Source organism: Geotrypetes seraphini, chromosome 1 (assembly GCF_902459505.1).
Source record: "Geotrypetes seraphini chromosome 1, aGeoSer1.1, whole genome shotgun sequence".
Classification (NCBI taxonomy): domain Eukaryota; kingdom Metazoa; phylum Chordata; class Amphibia; order Gymnophiona; family Dermophiidae; genus Geotrypetes; species Geotrypetes seraphini.
In genome coordinates, this window is record NC_047084.1 from 303,289,093 (window position 1) to 303,317,008 (window position 27,916).

At 41.0% G+C, this 27,916-nt stretch overlaps 2 long non-coding RNA genes across 2 annotated transcripts; one reads left to right on the forward strand and one right to left on the reverse strand.

Moving 5' to 3' along the window:
* The first annotated feature begins 1,327 nt into the window (after window positions 1-1,327).
* Window positions 1,328-6,520, forward strand: LOC117355811. Its single transcript, XR_004538455.1, has 2 exons — window positions 1,328-1,369; window positions 5,729-6,520. It is a non-coding gene; the product is annotated as an uncharacterized LOC117355811 (long non-coding RNA).
* Window positions 1,894-22,180, reverse strand: LOC117355768. The gene is made up of 5 exons (XR_004538446.1): window positions 22,085-22,180; window positions 21,227-21,417; window positions 18,597-18,758; window positions 5,948-6,067; window positions 1,894-2,341 (listed from the first exon to the last, which is right to left on the reverse strand). It is a non-coding gene; the product is annotated as an uncharacterized LOC117355768 (long non-coding RNA).
* Window positions 22,181-27,916: the final 5,736 nt, after the last annotated feature.

Consider the following 27,916-nt stretch of genomic DNA (forward strand, 5'->3'; position numbering starts at 1 on the left):
CTTAAGTTTATATACCGGATCTTCTCCATAAATATAGGAAGATAAAGCTGGAATAGGTCAAGGGCTCTGTACAGATAGTTATATGGTTTGAAACTCTCTGTGAAACTCCTCCTCCTTTGTACAATTATATTATTGTTTGATCTTTATTGAAAGGCTGCATTTGTAATTGGGTTGACTTTGATAGATATTGAATACATATTTTTGATTGGAAATACATATACTTGTGCAAACTTTTGGATTTGGGGTATCTTTGTTAGTTGGGGGCCGACAACCTTCTTTTCTCAAAGTGGTACTGTATGTTGGCATCACTAGGCATCACTGGCCTGTAATCCTGGCCTACATTTCTGGTGCCTAGGTATCCTTGCTAGGTGCTAGTAATCCCCAATTCTGGAAGAGGACCTATCCATGATTGGACACACGGCACTTACCATGGCAGGTACCACTTACAGAATAAGCCTCAGTGTACATAGGGTTAGTATTTGTATCCCATAGATTCCAAGGGTAGGTTTAAGTAGCCAAAGTAAAGGCGTAGAGAAAATTCTGTAAGCCAAGAAGAGGAGGTTCAGGGAATATCAGTAGGAGCATGAAGCTGATCACTGGAAGCTGACCACTGGCCCAGAATATTACAGGAGCCTAAAGCAGTGGTCTCCAAATGCATGGACCCTGAAGTCCTCCATTATGGTTCTCAAACAGTTGGCTGAAATGCTCTTTAAATCCTGTAAATACATTAATTTCAATCTTGCTCACTTGATAAAATAACTGCAAACAACCTCATAGAGTCTGTTACTCAGGTGTCTCAATTATAAAATTTGTTGCTGTTAATTCAAAATAAAGTGGGTTTTTTTAAAATATTTCATTGAAGTATTATAGAATCAATATTAGTTTTAATATTTAATACCCTGTCTGACCAAGCTGGTCAAGGTGGTTTACAAAATTTGTAGTATGTATAAGTTTGAAAGCTTTTAGTGGCCCTCAGAGCTTCTCATATTCACGACTGCAGCCCTTTACAATAAAAAGGTTAGAAACCACTGGTCTAAAGGATGAGGTGTCAGGTTGGCCCTTGTGTCAAGAGCCATTGGGTACCTACAGAGGAGAAGAAGATTGGAATAGAACTCTGCCTCCTAGCCTGAAAGAAAAATGAAGAGATAAGGGCTCTGTTTCTATTATAGGGTCAGCCAACTGTTATCCCAGGTGACTTTTTTTTTTTAGTATCTGGATTGTGTTCTAGTGACACCCTTGTTTCGTTTAGCTTATTTTTTATTTCTATTTTTCTTTTCTGACCAGCCTTTTGAGACCGGACTTTGGCTTTCTTAAGAGCAGTGATTCTGATAGAACTAAATACACACAGAATGAAAGAACTTCCACAGAGGTAGGGCTTCAAAGTTATCTCCTTCTTTACTCCCTCTCCCACATCCCACAACATGGTTCCAAGAGTAAGGGGATGGTGTACCAGCCCATATCTGCTAGACCAGTGGTCCCCCAACCCTGTCCTGGAGGACCATCAGGCCAATTGGGTTTTCAGGCTAGCCCTAATGAATATGCATGAAGCAGATTTGCATGCCTGTCACTTCTATTATATACAAATCTCTCTCATGCATATTCATTAGGGCTAGCCTGAAAACTTAATTAGCCTGTTGGTCCTCCAGGACAGGGTTGGGGACCACTATGCAAGACAACCTTGTGCATTTGTTGCTTTGACTCTACAAAGATGTCATGGAAATGCATAAACGGTTTATGCTGTGTGATATAAGATACAGTTTGTCATCAATGAAAATCACAAAACAAAATGTATAAAAAAGCAGTGCTTAAAATATTAAAAACTGCACATATTTTATTTTGCTATTACACAGTGATACTGCTGTTGGGCTTCCACCAAACTCAGGATTAACAACCTTACCTGACATCAGACTTTTGCATTCAGTTAGGAAAAAATGAATTCCGGTTAAGTACTTCTGATTCCAAAAGCACAATCTATTATGCTTTTAGGAGATTGTTAAAACCTTATCTGTCTGATATGTTTGTAACTTGAATATTGTTTATCTCTGCTTAAATGTATGTTTTACTGATTGTACAGTCCTTCTTTGATGATGAACTGCCTGGAACTTATTGGTTGGGCGGTATACCAAGAATAAAGATTATTATTATTATACAGTTCACCTATGAGAACAAAAGCCACCAGTTATCATTAAAATTTAAATAAATAAAGATCAGTGTAATAAATAAAATATAAATTCTATTCCTAAAAAAAATGAAAGCTGCTGTGTTGTGCAGCAGGTGAAGACCAAAGATTCCAGGACGGTTCACTTCCTTGATTTTCTTTGTTTCGGTATATTTCATCTCTCTGAAAACCAAATGAGAGTAAAAACTGTAATAAGCACGTGAAAAAAAAAATTAAAGGAAGAGATCATTTCTAATATATTTTTTTATTAACCACACTACAATGGAATATAGTACCACCTCCTTCCTTGTAAAAAAAAAATGCTTTTCAGCCTTCACATGCTGAGGAAAGTTTAGATCCTGCTTCCATCAAAAACATTTTACCCTCCTTATCCAATCCATCATCCTTTCCAGATTGGACTATTGCAACTCTATCTACTTAAGCCTAACTAAGAAAAACCTCCACAGACTCCAACGGATTCAGAATGCCGCGGCCAAGCTCATCTTCGCTAAAAGTAAAATTTGACCATGTCTCCCCGCTCCTGGCCAAGCTCCACTGGCTTCCGATAATCGCCAGGGTCCACTATAAATGCGCCTGTTTAACTTTCAAAATCCTATATGGTATCCTCCCTCCCTTTATCCCTCTTTCTTGAATTCCTCAAACCCTAATACCACCAGATCCTCCCACAAATTAAAACTATCCTTCCCCTCGCTAAAAGGCATTTCCCACACAGGAAAGCTAGGGACCTCCCTCCACTTCAAAATCACTGAGCTCCGGAACAACCTTACCTCCCCTCTTCAGAACTTGAGCTCTCTCCAAGTTTTCCGCAAACATCTGAAAACCTGGCTTTTCTCAAAAGTCTCCCTCCAACTTAGGAATCAAGGAAACTCTTATATCTTGGCATCCCAAGTCCTCTAAATTTTCTTCACACTTCTACCTCTAACCCTCTGTTGTAGTTCCTTCCTATTTCTCCTACTGTAAACCGCGTCGAGCTCTACGAACGTGGAGATGATGCGGTATACAAACCTAAGGATTAGATTAGATTAGATTAGATAAGAATAGCCATACTTGATAGATCAGACCAATGGTCCATCTAGCTCAGTATACTGTTTCAAACAGTGGCCAATACAGGTCACAAGTACCTGGCAAAAACTCAGATAGTAGCAACATTCCATGCTACTGATCTCAATAGCAGTCTATGTTCTCCAGGAATTTGTCCAAATCTTTAAAACTAAAGGGCCATATTTTATAAACAGTGTCTGCATAAGGCACTGCTAGGCACCCTAATTGTGGCTGTCCAGCGACACCTAAGTTTGGGATCCGCAACTAACTCTTATTTTTTGATTGGCTTAATCAGCGTTGTAATTGACTACACCAGTTTTCAGCCAATCAAAAAATAATAATTAAATAATAATTAGGTAAAGCCTGCGTTAGATAAATACAAAAGCCGTCTGTTATTGATCTTGACAGCAATAGCCATTCAAATGATTACGAGAAACTGGAAATGTCATGACAGACTTAATTACACATTATGGTGGACAAGTGTATATAATATGTATAAATATGAAAGAATGAATGTGGAATGTTTGGGTATTTAATAACATATGGGTATGCATTTAATAACATATGGAGCCCATTGACAGCATTTGTTAATATGCAGTGATTATAAGGTATTCTTGCTTGATTAGATTGCCTTACACATCCAGGGTGGGGGGGAGGGGAGGGAAGGGTATTTTGTGGAGTTAAATATTTGAGTATAATGTTGTAGAAATAATATGATTTAATATATTCATAATTGAGAGATGGATGAGGGAAATGATTGTTTCCTTTTCTAGTGATGTATTATGGTGCATTTTATGTAATTTTTTAATGTTATAATATTTGTAATGCATTGTTAAAGTCTGAAAATTAATAAAGAATTAAAAATAATAATAATTATAATAATTAAACAATGTAAGAGTTCGGTGCTGAACTCTTAGGATGCCTAGTGATGTCTAAGTGGAGGCATCCTCCCATGCCTAAATGCCTATCTCAAGAAGTTGTCATGGTTAGGGGCTGAGAATAAGCATGGTTGAGTTAGACATCGAACATAGGTACTGCCAAATTAGGCGAGTGAAAATCTGGTGTCTAGGATGCCTGTTGATGCCCAAGTCCACTTTGGCACTACTAGTCTTGATTCTCTAAATAGCACCTAGCAGTTGATTGACAGTCACACCTAGTGGCGCCTGTAATATTTATAGATCCGGGTCTAACTGCTATAACCACATCCAGGAGAGCTTAACTATTAATTGAATGATAAAATATTTCCTCCTGTTTGTTTTTAAAGTATTTCAATGTAACATCATTGAATATCCCCCTGTCTTTGTACTTTTTGAAAGAGTAAAAAATCAATTCACTTTTTACCCATTCTACACCACATAGGATTTTGTAGACCTCTATCATTTTGTAGATATACTCAGATAGGAGACCTAGCTCATCAGGGCCAGCCAATGATTTTCAATAGCTGTGATTTTTTTTTTCTCCTGGCTGCCCTAAAACTGTTTGGATAGTACTGGAGTGCAGTCATCCATGACCAGCTGATCCAGTTCTGCTTTTGTCCCATTGAATCAATGGAGTGGACTTGTTTCAGTTTATCTAGGAAAGGCAGTACAAGTCTATAGTTAGACTTGCAATGGCATAACCACAAGTGGGCCCACTTTGAGGTCAGGCTGACCCAGCAACGGTGGCACCCCATTGGTGATGCTGGCATGGATCTCCAAGCACTGCCTGCTGAAGATGTCCTCTGCCCAAGCCCCTCATGCCATATGACCAGTGGGGAAGTTGGCATAGTATTTCCAGCTGCTGATGCCACTACCCCCTGAGCATGCCCAGTTTATGTGCATTAAATAAGCATATATAGGAAGTGCTGGCATCAGCATCTAGAAGCACCCTGCCAACTTCTCCATTGCTCAGATGGCATGAGGGGCTTGGGGAGAGGGCATATTAGCCGACGGAGCTTGGGCATCCCCATCAGCCAAGGTATTCATTGTAATGGTGGGGGGGGAGGGGGCACAGAGCCCAGAGGAAATGCATAAACCCACCCAGAAATGGACTTCTGGTTGTACTAGTGAAATAAAATAGAAAAGATAACAACTGAAACTAGTTCTGCCTCTCAGGGCTCAGCCATGACAGACAGTAACCTTTAACAAAAAAGGAGAAAACAAGAGTCCCACAAAACACAGGCAGCAGCAAAATACAGTGGTCCAAATAAAACAGCTCTTTATTGTAGAAATCCAAATCAATATAGGAATTCACTGTATGCATACGAATATATGACTATTTTCATATTGTTGAGCGGATTTTTTAATTGTTTAATAAAAACTTTTTTTACCGGTTGGAAAGACACCAACCACCCTTGCCTTTTTTTTGTTTGACTAATTTCATATTGTTACCATACTTCAGGTTTTTATTTAATTAACATTTTTACATTATTTACTGTTTATAATTGTTCATATTTTAATATGGTCACATTGCTTTTATTTTCACATTTATTCTTATTTTTATTTCGTTCTTTATGGACTTCTGATGAAGATGAAGGCATCGTCTGCCAAAACATGGCCCGTGTCAAGTCTTAGCTGTGAATTTCTATATTGATTTGGATTTCTACATTTGGAACTTATATTTGCTTGCTTGGTGCTTCCCAGAAAGTAGCCCTTCACACAACCATAATGTACAGTAGGGAAAAAAATGAAGAAAAGAAAGAATGAAAGAAAAAAATGCAAAGGAGTATGCCTTTGACTGAAGTTATACATTTATCCAGTTGGTCCAGTCACTCCAGTTGGAGTTGAAGAATGAGTCTTTGCAGCCCAGTCGGAAATGCTTCTGCGTCACTTTAAATGTGGTCTCTCCATCTTTTAACGTTGAAACTTTCTGAAATGAAGCACAGTATGTAAGTGCAATGTAATTCTTTCAATTGTATGAGATAAAAAAACCTACAAAATGTGATTAAGCTTCCCTTGGAACAGAAGTCTTAAAACAGAAAGTTTGTAAAAGTTGAACTAGCTGTGTACTCTAGAGTAAGGATGACCATTAATTCATAATATATATTTTTTACTATTTTAAAGCTGAGTATAAATGAACATTAATCCTCATTTTAATTTTAATTTTTATTGAGGTAATTGGGCTGCTATGGAAAGGATTAAAACTTACGTTACAATGTGAAAGTAAATCATGGAGCCTGCTAAGTATCCTGGAGCATGTAGTACAGTCAGAATTTGAATCATAGAAACATGTACATAGGAATTTCCACTACAGCTCTTCACTTTTTAATCTGTTATTCTATACATCTGTGGTATGTGAAATTATAACCTTGTTGCTAAACCATCTACTGTGTATGTAAACTTGTAACCTGTTCTGGGCTTTTCTGGGAGGATAGGCTAGAAATCCAACTAAATAAATAAATAAATAAATAAATAAATGATGGCAGATAAAGGTCAAATGGCCTATCCAGTCTGCCCATCCAAAGCATCCAGTATCTCCTCCTCTCCCTAAAATATTCCAAGTAGTGGCATAGTGATGGTGAGAGTTTCAAGTTTCAAGTTTATTAGGTATTTATATACCACCTATCGAGGTTTATCTAAGCGTTTTTTTACAATCAGGTACTCAAGTATTTTCCCTATCTGTCCCGGTGGGCTCACAATCTATCTAGATGCCTGGGGTAGTGGTGCCCCTCCTCCACCCTCATAATAACCCCCTTCCGCTCCTTCCCCAATCCCGCCTACCGTACGTACCCCCCCCCCTCCTTTCCCTTGTACCTCTAGTTGAAGTGTTGCTGGGGGCGGTCAGCAATGTGCTCTTCACAACCCTGAAGGCTGTCCCTCTGATGTCACTTCCCATGCTTAGAACCTGGAAGTGATGTCAGTGGGAGAGCCAATGGGGTTGCGAAAAGTATGTTGTTGACTGCCGCAAACAGCAACTTCAACTAGAGGTATGGGAGAAGGGAAGGGGGGGGCGTGCACGTGGAGGGGAGGAAGGGGAAGAGGGGGGGGTTGGGAGGTGAAGGGGTGCTGGCACCCAGGAATTCTAAGAGCGTTGAAGCTTTTACTGCGGCTTCATAAAAAGTGTGTGCGGAGGGGGGGGGGAGATAGTTAATCAGGCCCTTAATTAAACTTCAGATACAATTGGATCATTACTGGGGTAATTGCAAAATCACCTATGTATGAAGAACAACAAAAAAAAGCACGTATTTGCAGCCAAGTTTATAAAGACACATCAATGCGCCTATGTTTCCTTATACGATACTAGCACAAATACTGCAGAAATCATGGGTAAATATTTATACTTGTGTCATGTAAAGGCATGCACCTTCATGTCTCCCTACATATTTTTATGTGCATAATTCCTGGAATAAATTTAAAAAGGCATTTATAGGTGCCAAAATCCTTATAAAATTATCCCTCGTGTGTGGAGTGTAAGAATCCATAAGTCCTGCCTTTATTTCACCCAAGAGAAATAATATAACTCAGAAGCAACTTCCTTTTTCAGTTTATGCATCAAAAGGAAACCACAAGACTATACTGCATATTTGCCTTTATGATAATAGAGAACAACACAACGGAAACTTATAACTCAACAGTGATATCAAGATGAGGAGTGAACAAAAAAAAACAACCCACAAACTAGATAATGAAAAAAGATACAAAGAGTCACTATTGGCTTCTGGGTAGCCTGACCTAGTGTGTTTAAAACCTGTGGTTGAAGGGATGATTTCCATTTCTTATCAGAATCACAAAGTTCTCAGTTAGTAGTAGTAAAATGACGGTAGATAAAGATCTGAACAGTCCATCCAGTCTGCCCATTAGTTATACCTATTAAACATTATGATGGTATTGTTCTAGGTTCCAATGCTGAATGTTGCCGTCCAAGCTCACTCCAGCCTATCCAATCATCCTGTTTGCAGGACATCTACATAAATGTCTGAACAATAACATCTTCATGTTCCAGTTAATGGGAGTTCCCATTGAATGCCTGTGCTCCCTGGCCCATTCTAAGCCACAAACTTGCACGCACATAATGGGTACATAGACAAGTGTATCTGCCTGTAGTTTGTTTGAAATTACTATCCTATAGTTGAATTTACATCCTTCTATTATCTAATTAGAGATTCCTCTATGTTATCATGCCCACGTTTTTTTAAATTCCATCACCGGTTTTCCTCTCCACCACTTCATCTCAGGAAGGGCATTCCGGTCATTATAACCCCGTCTCTTTGAAGAAGAATGTTCCTAACAATGCTCCTGTCTTTCTCCCTGTAAATCAAATTATGGCCCTCTAGTTTACCATTTTATCTTCTCTGGAAAAGATTTAGGTTCTAAATTAATACCTTTCAAGTATTTAAAACGGCTAGTATCATATCTCCCCTGTACTCTCCTCTCCTCAAGAGTCTAGCATATTTAGGTCTTCCAGTCCTTTCTCATACTTCTTTGGTTCAGTTGTTCCTAATTAGCTCCATCAATATTAGACTGTGGTAATTCACCCCATAAATTAGCTGTCCAGCTTCTGTCGCCTTCAACAGGATCAATTTATTGATAATACAGTAAACACCCGAGAAGTGCCGGGGGCTCGGCCCTCAGCTACAGACAAGGTTGGCTCAGTTGACCCGTTTAGTAACTTGAGTTTACGCCCAGCAGTGTCTACGTGAGCTGTCAAAGCTCAAGGTTAAACAAAGCAATGGGGCCGACAACCTGCACCCCAGGTGTGCATAGGGAGCTGAGTGATGTCTTGGCGGGGCCACTGTGCCGCCGCTCATTCAACCTCTCCCTTATACAGGCAGAGCTCCCGTTGGACTGGAGGATGGCTAACGTCATTCCACTCCACAAGAAAGGCTCAAAGATGGAGACAGCAAACTACAGACCAGTGAGTCTAACATCGATAGTGAGCAAACTAATGGAAACTCTAATCAAACACCAATTGGATAAGATCCTGGATGAGGAGAATCTACGGGATCCCCGACAACATGGATTTACTAAGGGGAGATCATGCCAATCTAACCTGATCAGCTTCTTTGACTGGGTGACGGGGAAGCTGGATATTGGGGAGTCCCTGGACATCATGTACCTGGACTTTAGCATTCTATAGGATTAGGTGACACATTGACGAAATGGGTTGGGAGCTGGCTTGGAGGTAGGCTCCAAAGGGTGGTGGTGAACGGCACCCCCTCCGAAATGACGGAGGTGATTAGTGGAGTACCACAGGGCTCAGTCTTGGGCCCAATCCTATTCAACATCTTTATAAGAGACTTGGCAGAAGGGCTTCGAGGTAAAATAACATTATTCGCCGATGACGCCAAACTGAGTAATGTAGTGGGCAAATGCACAATAGACGAAGATTCAATGCCTGACAACATGATGCACGACCTACTCCTACTGGAGCGATGGTCTAAGACATGGTAACTCAACTTCAATGCCAAAAAATGCAAAGTTATGCACCTGGGCAGCCAAAATCCATGCAAGTCTTATACCCTTAATGGCGAGATCCTAGCAAAAACGGTAGCAGAACGAGACTTGGGGGTAATCGTCAGTGAGGACATGAAGTCTGCCAATCAAGTGGAGCAGGCTTCGTCCAAGGCAAGACAAATCATGGGCTGCATACGAAGGGGTTTCGTCAGTCGTAAGGCAGAAGTCATTATGCCATTGTATAGATCCATGGTGAGGCCCCACCTGGAATACTGTGTGCAATTCTGGAGGCCGCATTATCGCAAGGATGTGCTGAGACTGGAGTCGGTGCAAAGAATGGCCACCCGGATGGTCTCGGGACTCAAGGATCTTCCATACGAAAAACGGCTTGACAAATTACAGCTATACTCGCTCAAGGAGCGCAGAGAGAGGGGAGACATGATCGAGACGTTCAAGTATCTTACGGGCCGCATCGAGGCGGAGGAAGATATCTTCTTTTTCAAGAGTCCCACGACAACAAGAGGGCATCCGTCGAAAATCAGGGGCGGGAAACTACGAGGTGACACCAGGAAATTCTTTTTCACTGAAAGAGTGGTTGATCGCTGGAATAGTCTTCCACTACAGGTGATTGAGGCCAGCAGCGTGCCTGATTTTAAGGCCAAATGGGATCGGCACATGGGATCTATTCACAGGGCAAAGGTAGGGGAGGGACATTAGGGTGGGCAGACTAGATGGGCTGTGGGCCCTTATCTGCCGTCTATTTCTATGATTCTATGTCTAAGTCTGTTTACGTCTATATCGCAAGTCGACCAAAGTTAAAAAGAGCCTAAGACACATTTTCGAAAGATACGTCCAACTTTTTTTTTACTTTTGAAAATCGTCTAATTACACTGCACAACAAAGTTTTTGCTTCCTGAACACTGCTGGGTGTTTCTTATAGAATTTTGGGTGCTGATCATGAATATTACATCAAAAATTACCCATCACGTACCATTTCAGAGAAATCTTCAATTTTGTCGTGATTTTTTCTTATATTTGGATGCAAACAATTTTTTCTCCCATAAGTGTCTTATCAACAACGGTTTGTGCCGCCTGGGTATGTCCATGCATAAAATCTAGCCAGGTTGGAAGCTGTTTTATGGAAGATGACATCCTGGGCATGTCTGGGCAGGTCTGAACGAGCTTGCGCTGTCTCACCATGCTATAATGGTGGCTTCCATACACCGATCCTGCTCATTTGGTTAATATAGATAGTCCGTGTGTGTATATAGTATCAGTATAGTAAAGTATAGTAGTATAGTAGCTGTAGCAATATAACAGTAAGTAAGCTTGATGCTATAGACGTTTTGGTGTCGGGCAATATGTCTCGTCGGTGTCGTAACAGCCGCGACACATTCTGCTATATCTGTGGGGAATATACACTTACGCCTCAGAGACGTTCGATGACTGCCCTTGTAAAGAAAGCCTATCATCTGTATTTTGGCTGCAAAATAGGTGATCAAGACAAGCAATGGGCGCCTCACATTTGCTGTGCGACATGTGCTGTTAGTCTGAGAGCCTGGCTCAGAGGTACTCGAAAGACGATGCCATTTGCTGTTCCGATGATATGGCGAGAACAGAAAGACCATGTGACGGACTGTTATTTCTGTTTGACTAATGTGTCTGGTTTCTCTGCCAAAAACAAGAAGTCAATTGAATATCCTAATCTGCCTTCAGCAATGAGACCCATGCCACATGATGACAGTCTTCCAGTTCCGAAACCACCAGAGGATTGGACCTTAGACGAACCAGATGAAGAAACTGCAGTGCAGGGTTCTAACAGTGACATTGACCCGGATTTTGAACCATCCTCATCAGGCGATCCACATCTGATAACACAGTCCGAATTGAACGATTTGGTCAGAGATTTGGGTCTGTCAAAAGCAAAAGCTGAGCTGCTAGGTTCGAGACTGCAGGAATGGTGTTTGCTATCACCAGGTACGAAAATTTCTGTGTTTCGAGACCGGCATCATGATATAACCAAATTTTTTGCACAAGTCGACAGTCTCTGTTTCTGTTGTGACATTGAAGGATTGTTCTCGGTCTTTGGTTGTGATCACAACCCGGAAGAGTGGCGTCTTTTCATTGATTCGTCAATGTTAAGCCTGAAAGCTGTTCTGTTGCACAATGGCAACGTTTATCCTTCAGTACCTGTTGGCTATGCAGCACATATGAAAGAAACATATGAGAATATGGAAATGTTACTAAAGTATGTCCAGTATACCAGGTATAACTGGAATATCTGTGGAGACCTCAAAGTCGTTGCTCTGTTACTAGGACTGCAGCTTGGCTATACAAAGTACTGCTGTTTCATCTGCGAATGGGACAGCCGAGACAGAGAGTCGCACTATTCTAGAAAGAACTGGCCACTCCGTAAAAAGTTAGTTCCAGGACAGAAAAATGTAGCACATGAATCGCTTGTTGACCCGACAAAGATATTTTTGCCTCCTCTTCACATTAAACTGGGACTCATGAAGAATTTTGTGAAAGCAATGAACAAGGAAGGGGAAGGTTTTCGTTATTTAAGACAGATGTTCCCAAGAATAACTGATGCCAAGATCAAAGAGGGTATTTTTGTTGGCCCCCAGATCAGACATGTTATGAGTGACAAGCGATTTGAAGATCTGTTAGTTGGGCCGGAAAAAATTGGCTGGAAAGCCTTGAAAGACGTTGTTGACAATTTTCTGGGCAATTACAGAGCCCCAAACTACATTCAGCTGGTAGACAAACTTCTCAAAGCATACAAGAGAATGAAGTGCAATATGTCACTCAAGATTCATTTCCTCCATTCACACTTGGACTTCTTCCCCGCAAATCTCGGTGCTGTGAGTGACGAGCACGGTGAAAGGTTTCATCAAGACATAGCTACGATGGAGAAACGATACCAGGGCAATTGGAATCCGTCAATGCTTGCCGACTATTGTTGGATGCTACAACGTGATGCACCAGACACTGAATATAAAAGAAACTCGGGAGCAAAACACTTTTAATTCTGTTTCATTTAGTCGCTTGTGCGAAACGTAAACTTGACTATATATTTTATTGTCAGTAAACATAAAAATGTCTATTTCTCATAGTTCTTACGTGATGCAGTAAAACCAAAACCATATTTGAGCATACCAAGTTGGTACCTGTCATAATCACCAAAAACTTTTCAGGAATCAAGACTTAACCAAAAAATTGTTGTGCAGTGTTATACATCCTGCTGATCTGATCGTCCAAGCCACTAAATCGTCTATCTTTATACCACATTTCCGTCCAACATTCCGTCCAAGTCCAAAACGCCTAGAACAAGCCCTATTGGATATGGGAGGGGTCTGCAAAGTGATGGACTGCACACCCAGACATGCCATCTAAATAGTGGGGTACCTTACAGGGCACCACTGTGAACTAACAAAAAGGGTGCCATGGCTTCTCCTCACTACAGATCCCTTATAGGTGACGGTGAGCCCCCCAAACCACCTCCAAAATCCCTTAGACCCACTTATCTACCACCCCAATAGCCTGTATGACTGCAGGAGCCACTTATATGCCAGTAAAAAAGGGTTTGGGGGGGTTTATAGGGCAGTGCACATGTTTCAGTATCAATACAATGATTACAGGGGCTTATGGGCATGGGTCCTCCTCTCCATGGGTCCCTAACCCACCACGAAGATGACTTAAGCTGCCTCTATGCTGGACGACTAGGCTTTCCTATGCCAGGCGCCCAGGTGATGATGGTCTGGAGGCTGAAATTTGAAGTTGTGAATAAAATTTTTATGGGGGTGGTGGAGGTTTGGTGATCACTGGGGTAGTGTGTGGGGGTCTGTGTTATGTGTTTGCAGTACTTATCTGGTAAGTTTAGGTGGGTTTTTGTGACTTAGACCATGTTTTACATGGTCTAAGTCACAACGTCCAAGTTCCGTCTAGGCTCTGTTGTTAAACTTTCGGTTATAAATGCTGTACGACTAAGTCTAAGCCGGCCCACGTCCCGCCCAACTCCCGCCTTCGACACGCCTCCCGAAACGCCCCGTTTAGCTTTGGAAGTTGAGCGGCACTATGAAGGCCTAGGTTGTTTTAAAATATGTCCAAAACCCAGTTTTATTATCGGCGCTTGGATGTTTTTGAGAAATGTTCGTCCAAGTGCCGACTTGGGCCGGTTTTTGGACGTTTTTCTCTTTCGATTATGAGCCCCTCAGTTAACCAGCACCCATGGGGTTTGATAGTTGCTGGATAAATGTAGTTTCTGGTTGCTCGAGAGTTACTATTATAAACATGCCTATCTAATACTATACCCCAGTGGTAAACCTGTCCTGGGGGCTCCCCAGCCAGTCAGGTTTTCAGGATATCCACAATGAATATTCATGGGAGAGATTTGCATACAGATGTCTCTCATGAATATGGAGATACCCTGAAAAAACCTGACTGACTGGGAGCCCCAGGACAGGTTTGGGAACCACTGCTATATCCCAAACATGCCATACCATAAACTGTTCCAGACAAACTACGGACATGTGGTAGGCAAAGCGTGGGCGTACTCAGGTGTGGGTATGCCACGTTACACTTAAATTTCCACCAAAAATTGATTTTATTTTCATTTAGCACTTACAGTAATTACAGCAGTTTCTTTGATTTTTTTATTCTGGTTGCTTGAGTTCCAGTTAACAGAGAGTCTAATGTACACTGAAGTTGACCCACTATCATTCATGTTATTGGTTCGCGTTGTCCTTATGCTTCTCTGAATGATCACTTTACAAGAACATAGAAACATAGAATATGAACGGCAGAAAAGGGCTGTAGCCCATCAAAGTCTGCCCACGCTAATGACCCACCCCCAGACTTCACCCGGCTAGAGATCCCACATACATATCCCATTTCTTTTTTAAATCGAGCACGCTGCTGGCGTTAATCACCTGCAATGGAAGTTCATTCCAATGATCGACTACCCTTTCGGTGAAGAAATACTTCCTGGTGTCGCCATGAAATTGCCCACCTTTGATTTTCAGCGGATGACCTCTTGTGGTTGAAGGCCCTTTAAGAAAGAAGATATCATCTTCCACCTCGATGCGGCCCGTGATATATTTAAAAGTCTCAATCATGTCCCCCCTCTCTCTACGTTCCTCGAGCGAGTATAGTTGCAGTTTATTCAGTCTTTCCTCATATGGGAGGTTCTTGAGTCCCGAGACCATTCTGGTGGTCATTCGCTGAACCGACTCGATTCTCCGCACATCTTTTTGATAATGTGGTCTCCAGAATTGAACACAATATTCAAGATGAGGTCTCACCATGGATCTGTACAGGGGCATTATGACTTCGGGCCTCCGGCTGACGAAACCTCTACGGATGCATCCCACCATTTGTCTAGCCTTGGATGCAGCTTTCTCCACCTGCTTGGCAGTTTTCATGTCTTCACTAATGATTACTCCCAAATCACGTTCTGCCCTAGTCCTAGCTAAGGTCTCACCATTCAGAGTGTAAGTTCTGCACAGGTTTTTGCTGCCAAGGTGCATGACCTTACATTTTTTGGCATTAAAGCCTAGCTGCCAAGTCAAGGACCAATGTTCCAATAAGAGCAGGTCCTGCTCCATACTGTCGGGTAAGGTGCTGTTATCTACTATGTTGCATAGTTTGGCGTCGTCGGCGAATAGTGTTATTTTACCTTGAAGCCCTTGAGTCAGGTCTCTTATGTATATGTTGAAAAGGATCGGTCCCAAGACCAATCCCTGTGGCACTCCACTGGTCACCTCCGATGTATTGGAGGGGGTACCATTAACCACTACCCTCTGGATTCTACCGCTTAACCAGTCATTGACCCATGTCGTCAATATCACTCCCAATCCCATCGAAGTCATCTTGCTCAACAATCTGCGGTGCGGGACGCTATCAAAAGTTTTGCTGAAGTCCAAGTACACGACGTCTAGAGACTTCCCCATATCCAGTTTCCTTGTAACCCAGTCAAAGAAGCTGATCAGATTGGATTGACAGGACCTTGCCTTTGTGAATCCATGCTGCTGGGGATCCTGTAGATTCTTCTCGGTCAGGATCGTATCTAATTCTTGTTTAATAAGTCTTTCCATGAGTTTGCTCACTATTGAGGTGAGACTGATCGGTCTGTAATTCGCAGCCTCCGTTCTGCAACCTTTTTTGTGCAATGGAATGACGTTAGCTGTTTTCCAGTCCATGGGGACTTTTCCGGTACTTAGGGAAAGATTGAACAGCACGGATAGCGGTTCTGCCAGGACATCACACAACTCCCTAAGAATCCTGGGGTGTAGATTATCCGGTCCCATGGCTTTGTTCACCTTGAGTTTTGATAGTTCGCCATGGACGCTGCTGGGTGTAAACTTGAAATTTTGAAACAGGTCTTCCGAGGTTTGCCTTGCCTGCAGTTGTGGACCGGTCCCCGGCGCCTCACAAGTAAAGACTGAGCAAAAGTATTCATTTAGTAGTTTGGCTTTATCAGAATCCGTTTCTGCATAGGTCCCGTCTGTTTTCCTGAAACGTACTATCCCATCTGTGTTTCGTTTCCTGTCCCTAATGTATCTGAAGAAGGATTTATCCCCTTTTTTAATGTTTTTCGCTAGTTGTTCTTCTTTTTGAATCTTGGCCTCTCTGACTGCCGCTTTGACTGCTTTAGACCTGGTCAGATAGTCTTCTTTTGCCACCCTGTTTCCTGTATGCTTGTAGGAAATAAAAGCTTTTTTTTTTTCCTTGACAAGATCCTAGATCTCTGCAGAGAACCACTGGGGCTTGTTCTTCCTCCGTCGTTTGCTTACTGTTTTTATATAGCGGTTTGTTGCCTCATGCAAGGTGCATTTCAGGATTGACCACATAGCCTCTACATTATTGGTTTCAGCTTGGTTTTGTAGCGCCTGATGGACGAAGTCTCCCATGCGTTTAAAGTCAGTGCCCCGAAAGTCGAGGACCTTTGTTGCTGTGTTTGATCTAGTGAAGCCTATCTTGATGTTGAACCATACCATGTTGTGGTCGCTGGAGGCTAGTGTATCGCCTACTGAAACTTCTGAAATGCTTTCTCCGTTGGTGAGTATCAGGTCCAGGAAAACCAGGCGCAACAAGGCTAATTCTATACAGAGCTACCTAGTGGCTCGACCCCTTTCGTTTTTCACTTTCTCCTTTCTTTTTATTTTTATGCAATGTATCCTTCCCATTTACCCTTATGTATCATGTATGTATGTATGTCTGCACTGTTCATGTGAATCTGTCATCTACCATTTTATATTTTTTTTAATAATTGTGAACCGCTTTGCATTTAAAAGCGGTATATCGAGACCAAATAAAACTTGAAACTTAGTAATAGGGGTAGGAGACAAGAAGGCATGTAAATAGCAACCATTTAGTCATTTATACATGTAAGTGGCCACTTATGTGTGTAAATGGCACTTATTAGCAATGCTTCTCAACCTAGTCCTTGGGGCAAACACCCGGCCAGTTAGGTTTTTAGGATATCCACATTGACTAGACATGAAATTGATTTGAAAACCAAGGAAGCAATGCAGGCCGATCTCTCTCATGCCTAGTTATTGAGGCTATCCTGAAAACCTGAGCTGGGTTTGTGCCCTGAGGACTGGGTTGAGAAGTGCAGTCATAGAATACCTACTAGTATAGTGGTTCCCAACCCTGTTCTGGAGGACTACCAGCCAGTTGTGTTTTCGGGATAGCCCTAATGAATATGCATGAGAGAGGTTTGCATATAATGGAGGTGACAAGCATACAAATCTGCCTCATGCATATTCATTAGGGCTATCTTGAAAACCTGACTGGCTGGTGGTGCTCCAGGATAGGGTTGGGAACCAATGTACTTGCAGAAAAGTATTTCATGCATGTATTTTGCCTGTGGGTGTGTACATGGGTGTGGGCATTTGAAGCAGCCATAGGACTGGACTGGTATAACTGCTCATACCTTTTGGCCATGTGTGCTAGTATTCTTTAAAGACAAGGAGATGTCTACCTTTCTTTATAGAATAAGCTTGGAACAGCTAGCATAACCAGCACCTTAGCAGATGTCCTGTTACAGAATTTGATCATGCCTTCAGTTGTACTTGTTGCCTGTTTTTTAGCGTTAGATTTAAAGTGTTAATATTGATTCTTAAGGCTTTATTTGATGGTGTCCCACTTGTTTTGGCTTCTTCCCTGAAGCTTTATAAACCAATCCGTTGTTGGAGATTACATCTTTCAAGCATGTAAAACTGGAAATGAATTGTGCAGAGATGTTGCAGATTGAGGGTACATGCATTTGGAATAAAATGCCCAAAGAATTGTAAATATTGACATCTATAATCGAGTTTAGGAAATTGTTGATTTTTTTTTTGTGCCCAGGTGTTTGCTTATTAATATTAGTAGGTGTTTCTTAGTATGAAAAGTTTTTTTTTATGTTTTAGTGATTTTTATAAGATGTTTATTAATTTAGCTTACTTAATGATATTTTGTGTTTGTCTTACTCGTATTGCTATGTAATAGCTTGATTTTTGTTTAGAATTTTAAGTTTTATGTATGTTTAATTTGCACACTGCCTAGTACTATTGGATAGAGTGGTTTATAAATATTTTAAATAAATAAATTGCCCTAAATTCCTTTGACTGCTGGGAAAAGAACCCTGTATTTTACTCTGTCCTGCTGCCGATAGTTTCATGACACCCTAGCAAATGAAGTAATATCCCTCCCCCTCCCCATCTTTATAATTCTATAAATGTGTTATTCATGAAAGAGAACAGAAGTATTAATTAGATATTGAATGCAGCTAGATTTTCAAGTTCTTTGGATGGATTTTAGGAGCTCTCTTTTTCCATGCTCCAAGCACATCACATCAGCAGTACATCCAGCCCTAGGTAGACAGGAATAAGCATTCTAGATTGCATTACTGGCAGAAATGACTTTACAGACTGTCCGTCAAACCACTAAAAATGAGAACCAAAGAGAAAACATAGCAAAACAGAACAGAAGAGACAGAAGTTTCATCATTCATTCACCTCCTCAGTGTTTGTGGACTGTGGTCGTTTACGTTGCTCAATCCGGAACTGCAGGGGAAAGAAAGAATGTGGTTATTGACCATGAAGATGGGTATTCCCATGTGACATGGTAATCCTCTCCTTGCTTCTGGACTGTCACATTCTGAGGACAATCAGGCTTAACTGTGGGGCAAAGGGCAAAATCATGAAAACATCAAATGCATTTTTGCCCTGTACTATATGGTAAGCAAGGAATTAACGCATGGTATCTGCCAATATGACCATCACACACATTATAAAAAGGCAAAACCTTTAACCATGAACATATACTTAATATACAGCTGCAGAAACAAAGAAAACAATGCAGGCAACACACTTCGTGAATTAGAAATATTTAGGGCTGTGCCGAAGCAGGAACTGAGGCGTGCACGAGAAATCCCGGCATCAGTAGCTGGAGGCCACATTATCAATTTCTGATTAGAACAACAGACAGCACAATGAAGGAGGTGAACCAACTCAAACTCCAAATTTTTGGCTGGTGGCATTCAGCAACATCCCAGCCATTTAAATGGAGTGCTGCAGGTACGGAGGGGACCAGAGCACCAAAGTGAGGAGCCCAGACAACCCCAAGGTCACTGGCTAGTGAGGCGTCCTGCAAGTAATTAACATGGTCATAATAATAATAATAATAACAACAGTTTATATACCGCAGGAACGTGAAGTTCTTTGCGGTTTACAAAAGATTAAAAGATGGTACAAATTGATTGAACTTAACAGAGGTGAAAGAAAGTGGTTAATAGGTCAAGAGAACCGTTATTGAAGAGAAAGGGTTGTATACGGATCAGATTGTCTAGATACTTCAGGAACAGATATGTTTTAGGCACTTCCTGGAATTCCTCATAAGTAGTGGGCGAAAGCAATTGTTCTAGATCTTTACCCATAATGCTGCCTGATGTGAGAGAAGATGTTGATGGTGTTGTTTTTTGAGTTTACATCCTCTAACTGGGGGGGGGGGGGGGGTGAAATGAAGTTCGAATGTGAGCTTCTCTGTGCCTGTTGGCTGAGAAGGAGAAAAAGGTCAGTTATGTATTTTAGGGGCTAGTCATTATAGTACTATTAAAGTCAGAGGCTAGGCGAACTTAAACTTTACGCGTGCCTCCATCGGGTCATGTGATGCAGAAGATAATGCAGAATTGCTTGCACACAAATTGAATGGCATATTAAATTGTGTATTAAATTGAATGGCAGTGAGGCTGTGAGTTATTCAGCCCCAATGCAGATAAGCACACAGAAGACTGTAACGTTGAGTAGAGCAATAGAAACTGAGCACCAGGTCTTTAGAAGTGCAGTCATGTCTGAGAGGATGTAATGTGCTCACAGCTATAAGCCTGATGTGTTTTTCAGCTATAACTACAAAGTGAGCTATCATCGGTCCTGTATATTCTCCTTTTTCTTCAATTTTTATCAAAATCTTTTTCTTTTTAATATTTTAAATATTTTCAATGTTTTAAATACTTTACAAGTCTTATTTTAATTTATATAATGATCTTCATTTATTAAGCAATACTCTCCCACTATAGAATATAGTTATGAAGTACTTAGCTTCACTTCACTTCATAACTATATTCTATATGATAGCTCACTTTGTAGTGTATTAGCTTGAAAAAACACATCAGGCTTATAGCTGTGAGCGCTTGAGAACCCTAGTACTTCTCCATAAACATCCATTTCGGATATATTGACTTGTGGTTTAGCCGAGTCTCAAAGAGTTTAGTGTGTTTCACAAGAGTTTAAAGGATGAGAGGATGTAATGCCATGATTTTCTTTTTGTTCTGAGCATAAGTTTCAAGTTTTATTAAAATTTGATATAATCGCCTATTCCAAGGTTTCTAGGCGAAATACAAAGATAAAAACTGAACAATGTTTAAAATACAAAAACATAATTTGGGGTTTATCAAATGTACAGGAGCATTGGGGTAGGCGGGGGGAGGAACCACATTTGTTAAAAGACAAGATAACAATCAGGTAAGAACAAAAAGTGTGGGTTTAGGAAAGATAAGGAGAATAACTTTTTGTCTCTTACAAAGATCAGAATTTACCTCTTTACAGACAGAAGGGGCAGGGGGCACTATCTGTGCACATGTATCTGCACAGGTAGTGGAATGTTTGTTCGGAACATAAATATTGGTATTGCAAAAACCTTTCGTAAAAGAAATTTTTGCAAGGCTGATATTTATCCACAGAATAATATTCTAGCAGATCAGTGTTGACACTTTCATTTGCTCGGACGTGTGCATCAATTTTAGCTGCCCTCAGCATGGAACCTTGCATATGTGGGTCTGGTAGGCTTACTACGATTATCTTGAGCTGCAAATTTGCATATAATTAGCTTACTGCATCAACAGCAAAACTTTCTCGTTAGAGGCCATGCATTCAACAATCAGTACATCTGACTTTCACTCTGTTACTATTCATTTAATATTTTGCTATTGCAAGAAGAATCTGAGTGAAAAGATTCCCCAGGCTGTAAGTGGCGTAACACATCACACGCCATTGCATATTCATAGTTCTCAGATGAAGCAGCACATGAAGCGATGATGCAAATCTCTGGAAAGTCTTTGAGGCAGTGACAGAAAAAAAAGAATGCATACCTATTTCTCGGAAAATCATGGACTTGGACTCAGACACATAAAGGTAAGGATTCAAAGCCTCTAGTTTCACCTTCAGGGTCTGGTAACTATCCTCAAAAGGACAAAATGTTGCATTTGGGAGATCAAAGGTCACCGTCTTTTGATTTGTTCCTTTAGCCAGTACATAGACCCAATCAGAGTCCTTAAAACCACTGAAAGGAAAAAAGACCTATAGTTTTAGGGTAAGCTTTGATATATACAAGGACATTATCCTCAAAGGAATATTCTGATTCAGGAGTGCAGGTACCTTACCACTCCCTCATAGCATACATTGTAAAGGCAACCAAGAAGAGAATGATGTGGACATGGTTCACTCAATAATCTGAAACAATGTTATAACATAGAATTTTGTTTCTGCAAATTGGCACTTAACAAAATAACCCCCCTCTTTTACATAGCCACGTAAGTGGCTGCCCATGCCGTCAACAGCCCCAAAGCCCTTTAAGCCTCTATGGGCTTCAGGGCTATTACCGCAGCAGTCCGTGCTAAATGTCTTCATAAAAGAGGCCCTAAAATAACACTCTTTTTAGCTGCAGTAGCAAACTAATGCTCAGAATTTAGGAAGTTGGTTGGTTGGTTGGGGCTGATAATTTTTCAGCACCCCCTTGTACTTTTTTTTTTTTTCTTAATCAAGAAACTTTTGCCAGCTTTGCTCCACCTAAAAATATATTCTTTCCATTAAATACAATTAACAAGTGATGCCAGGATCCCCCTCCAGGCATCAGTGTTAGTTTTTGAGCTGGTCAGATAAGATGGCACAGAAATAACATCAAAGGAATAGAACAAAGTTTGATGTAGTAAAATCAACATGGTACTCACTCTCTTTCTAGTTTAGCTCTGACAAGTACAGGCAAGAGTAATTGGCCATTAATGTTCCAGGGTGCCAGTGCAAGGTGCTATTGACATATGAGTTGGTGTACAGTTTGATCCCTGAAGATTCACCTACAAGACAGAGCAACATATAACTAGGGGTGCTGGAAAACACATTTCTACAAACAGAGGGGATCAACATTGGGATAAGCTGTCACGTATAATGACACAGGAAATGTCCAAAGGCATAGCCTAGGTCAGACATGGGCAACTCCGGTCTTCGAGGGCCGGAATCCAATCGGGTTGTCAGGATTTCCCCAATGAATATGCATGAGATCGTATTGCATGCACTGCTTTCAATGCATATTCATTGGGGAAATCCTGAAAACTCGTTGAATTCCGGCCCATCGAGGAACTGGAGTTGCCCATGTCTGGCCTAGGTCATTGTATGCTGCTGAAACCTGAAAATGAGCAGAAAAAAAATATGAAAATGTAATGTTTTTCATTTAGGAAAAAAAAGTGCACTTTCTATGAAGAGCTGCTGAATATTTCTCAGCCCAACCAACAAAGCTAGGGCAGTCCTCCATTGAGGGCTTTACATTTAGTCCAGCAATTTTTCCACTTTTTTCGTTCCATATTTTTGTTTATCTGGTTGGGCTGAGAAATTTATAACGGACCCCTCATAAAACAGTGTATGCTTTTTGTCCTAACAGTGTTCCATTGTGCATGTGTGAACCACTGTGCATGCACATGCTATTGAGAAAGAAGCGTTCATTATTTTAAAGCAGGGGTAAGGAACTCCGGTCCTCGAGAGCTGTATTCAGTCGTTTTTTCAGGATTTCCCCAATGAATATGCATGAGATCTATTTGCATGCACTGCTTTCAATGCATATTCATTGGGGGAAATCCTGAAAACCTGACTGGAATACGGCTCTCGAGGACTGGAATTCCCTACCCCTGTTTTAAAGAGTGTGGCCATTTTTTCCATAACGATGTGTCTTCTTTCAAAAAAGTGCAGACTTGGGAGATTTTGTATAGGTCACCTACAATTAGGCACTCAATTTGGTGCAAAGTACTTGGCATGACTGGTGGGAAAAAAAAAAATCAACAATTGACATTAACAAGGACTTAATTGACAATTGTTAGGAGTTATGTAAGCAGATCTGCCCCCCCCCCCAAAAAAACAAAAAAAAAAACAACCCTATACAAAGCTTATTTTTGGCATAACTCTTTCAAATCTTGACCAAGTTCAATAACAGTTGGGATCTATCATCCTGAATAAATTGCAATCAGCCTACATCAAATGTTCCAAATGTTGTGTTGGAACAGTCCATCAGACAAATCAGAAGAAACAAATATAGTACAGAATGTACTCAAACAGCATTTCCATATGATTCTTCTTGGGTAATCCAGTAAGGGATGTGACATTTAACACAGGCCATTACTCCTGTGTGGTGCTATAGAGATGAAAAGCCTGTTTGGATCTTTAATTCTGAAATATTTCATCCCTGAGCATCTTTTATTTCCCCCTTCTCAAAGCTGCAGACGTTAACTTTGGTAGACACCTACCACTTTGATGGTAGACGCCTAGTCCAAGGTATCTACCACAAAAATAGACATAGTTAAGAGGGTGGATTATGGTTGTGCTTTGTATGTAGGTGCCTGTTTTGGACTTAGGCGCAGGTATTTAGATCAAGAAAACTCTGGCATAAATAGTTGTACCTAAAGTATAGGACACCTAGCAATGTCCAAACAAGCTTAGACCAGCGTTAAGCGTGATTCTATAAAGGACACCTAACTTTTATAGAATTGTACATAGCACACACTCATCGGCACCTTTTAAATTTTTAGGTGCCTTATAAAGAATCAGGCCATTTGTGACCATATATGGGATGACAAATTCTGAAGATTTATTATGTATTTATTTGTAAAAATTTATAGACCGCTTAAATTTAAGCGGTTGACACTAAAAACATACACAATATTAAAACAAACAACATAACTCAACTAAACACACCACATGAAATCTCAGTTAGAGAAATGCATAAATTTTTTCCCGTCCCCCACGGGAACTCATTTCCCGTCCCATCCCGCTGAGTTTCTTTCCTGTCCCTGCCCCATTCCTGCAAGCTCTGTCCTCATCTGCACAAGCCTCAAACACTTTATAATACCTAACTGTTTGAGGCTCGTACGGTTAAGGCAGAGTTTACAGGAATGGGGGCCGAGGCAGGGACATTGACAAAACTCATATGGGACGGGATGGAGAAATTGAGTACCTTCGGGGACAGGGACAAAATTTGTCCCCATGTCATTCTCTGCTCAGTAGTTCTCAATAAACTCAGTAATGTAAGGTTAGAATCACCCCCCCCCCCACACCACACACACACAAGTTCTCCCATTCTTAACAGTTCTCATGACTCCTTGTTATGAAATTGCCTTATCAATAACACACTAATTTGCCGGTGGTTGAGTCTCACAGCAGACACAGCTCATATCATATCCAACCTCCATTCTTTCATCTCTCCTGATTTCCTGGCACTGAACCCAACTAATAATGGAAATGTTGCCTACTCTGCACCTTGTTCTTCATCTCCTTTCACACTTTTCCTTGTGGTTTGTTCCTCCATAATAAGACTGATTTCACCAGTGATATTAACGGTGTGGTTCCTGTAGTTGTAATTTATCAGCAGCAAAAGTGTCTAGTTGCTATCAGTCTAAAATTCTAGTACAAGACTTTTTATCATCAAGCATTATGTTTGACCTCAGTTTTCTGGAAATATTCATCATCCATACTATACACTTTTCCTCTGTTATTACAACATTGTGCTAGTGAGCGAATGCATTCTCAGTAAGCAAAGACTCTGAAAAGTCCCTATAAGCATGGTATCCCATCAGAAAGAGTTCAAACCCAACAAACTAATTATTATTAAATGTCATCAACTACCAGCAGGAAAACCTCACTTGGAGCAGCATTAATAACCACGTAGGTGAAGTTGAGCAGCTCCTTGTTTTGTGACCAGCAAGAGTAGTTTCCGGTATCCGGCTGGTTCAGCCAGTGTGATGGTTAGGGCATCGCTCCTTTGCCCTGTTAATTCTCCTAACTTGTCATGTCTCCAGATTACATTTTTTTCTGCTCCGTCCCACATTCCAGGCTGAATTTCGATTCTTGTGTTTTGTAAGTACTGAAGGGAATTAAAAACCCCAGAAATACGTTAATCTCTTTGTTTTCACATAACAGTGACAGATCGCACACAGAAACATGGCACAGAGCTAGAAAATAGGTACATGATGATAATCAGGTAAATAAATAACCCTGGACATGAAACACATCAACAATCCAGAATGCCAAACGGTAGAAAAGCACTACAGCCACAGTAATTAGTGCAAATAAGAGTGATTGGTGGAAAAGCAAAGAAAATATCATTAGGATTGTAAAGGCAATGTGTAAAGAGTACAGTGGGGATAATTTTGTAAGGGTCTTAAGCAAGTAGAGCGATGTTTTACATTCTCATATAGGCACTTCTAAAATTGCTCTGTGGGTAGACAAGTAAAAGGTAGTTGTATAGATACATACCAGCTGATGCTGAATGGTGACAGTCAGCGTTTAAGTAAAACACCATTCACTGAAGTTAAAATAAAACCAGATATTCAGCACTGATATCTGGATACCAGCTGGCACTGAATATTCAGCTGCAGTGCCAACCCAGACTTGCTATCCAGTTAGCAATGATTCAGACCTCTAACTAGATAGCAAACTGGATAAATTTAAGGCAGCCTCAACTTTGGATCAAGATGGCGGCGAAGACGGACGCCTGAGACGGGAGTAGCGCTCCGATTCGATAGTGAACAGCGCTGTATATTTTCTTTCCCCTAACGAAATGGGGGAAAAGAAAAGGGATCTCTCGCCCTAACCCTCCGGCGCTTGGGACCCCACAGCGTCTGGTTCAAACTACGATAACGACTGCTTTTTCCCGTCCATGCTGAAGAACCCTTCCTACCTCGGGGGTGAGCCCGGATTCATCGGGGAACTTGGCGCAGGAGCTGCACGGGCGATACTGAGCCCGGAGCAGAGGTCGGTCCCCTCCCCAACCCGGAAGTACTCAGATGCAGGGGAGACACAGGAGTTCAGTCTGCCCGAAGAGAAAGGGCTGTGGCTCCAGTGAAGGAGGGACACCAGCACGGGAGATTCAGGAGGAAGGTGCAGGTGGAATATGTCAGCTATCTCCCAGCACTATGGAAGGAGAGGTGAGGAGGTCTCCGGGAGAGAATGCCATCTGTTTTGGGGAATTAAAAAAGACCACAGAAAAAATAGGATATGGAGGCGCCTGGCAGGCCATATCTAAGCAATGGGACGCCAACCTTAAGTTGAGTCTTTCTGTTATCAAATCTGACTATGGACTATTTACACCAAATTAGAACAGCAAGGAGTGTCCTCTGTCTGATTTAACTAAAAAAATTGGAGGAACAAGAAGAAAAATTTAAAGGAAATTAAAACTGTACAAATGGAAATGGTTAAAGAAAGATCATTTATTTCCCGTAAGTTGGAGAACTTTGAAAATTCTTTGAGGAAGAACAATTTAAGACTTGTGAATTTTCCTAAATGTCCCGTCATTTCACCTGTTGAGATGGCGAGAAAAATATTTTCAAGAGGTCTTTCCATTCCATTGGAAAATTTACCTCCAATTGGTGAGGGCTTATTATCTGACCTTAAAGAAACCTCAAGGAGAAATCTACAGCTGTTGAAGATCCGAAAGAAAATTTGGACATGAATTTTATTTCTAGAAAGTTCCCTTGAGGTGGTAACTGACAGAACTACTTTGTTGCTGACATTGGCTTTGGAAAGTGATAGGGAATATATTCTTCGTTTGTATTTCCGACATATTAATGATAAGTTTTTGGGCTCTAATGTGAGAATTTTTCCAGATTTGGCTCAGAAAACCCAGAAGTGAAGGAAAGAATTCTTGGCCCTAAGGCCAAGAGTCCCTAGCTCTTGGAGCTACTTTTTTGGTTAAATTTCCAGCAAAATGTTATATTACCTATCAGAGTAAGAATTTCTTTTTTTTGAGCCCAAACAGCTTTTAGATTTTATTGGACCAAAAGAAAGGTTGGAATCTTAGTCCAAATGATAAATGACCTACCATCCGGCTGTAGTTAGGGTTACCTAGGCCGTTACTTTAGTAAGAGTTATATTTCTAATTTTGAAAATTTCTTTTCTTGATCTCTAAAATTGTGGACTAAATATTAGTTAATGTTCCATTACATCTGATTGTATAATTAGGTGATTTTTTTTTTGTTTGCTTGCTTGATTGTTTCCGATCTTTTTCAGTTATGTATGCTTGATTAAATTTAAAAGGTTATAAATTAAAAAAAAAAAAATTTAAGGCAGCCTTTTTGCTCTCTTAACTTTAACTGGTTTGTTATTTGGTTAATAGTTAGATTATGGCCAAGAACCACATCTAGCACTGAGCAGAAAGTGTCATGGCATTGAGAGGACATCTCTCTATACCCCGTCCTGTCCCCATGAGCGCTGTCCCTGTCCCATTCCTGCAAGCTCTGTCCTCATCTGAAAAGCCTTGAACACTTTAAAATCATAAGTGCTTGAGGGCTTGGGCAGTTAAGGCAGAGCTTGCTGGAATGGGACAGGGACAGAACTCGTGGGATGGGATTGGGGACAAATTTGTCCCCATGTCAATTCTCTACGGGACACTTTCCGGTTAATGCTGCTGAATCTCTCACTCTCAGTACCTACTAACTGGATAAGTGCCTTTAAATATTAGCCCTGGGAAGGTCAGTTCTATAATCTATTTACACATGCATAATGCAAGCAAATGCCTAGAATAC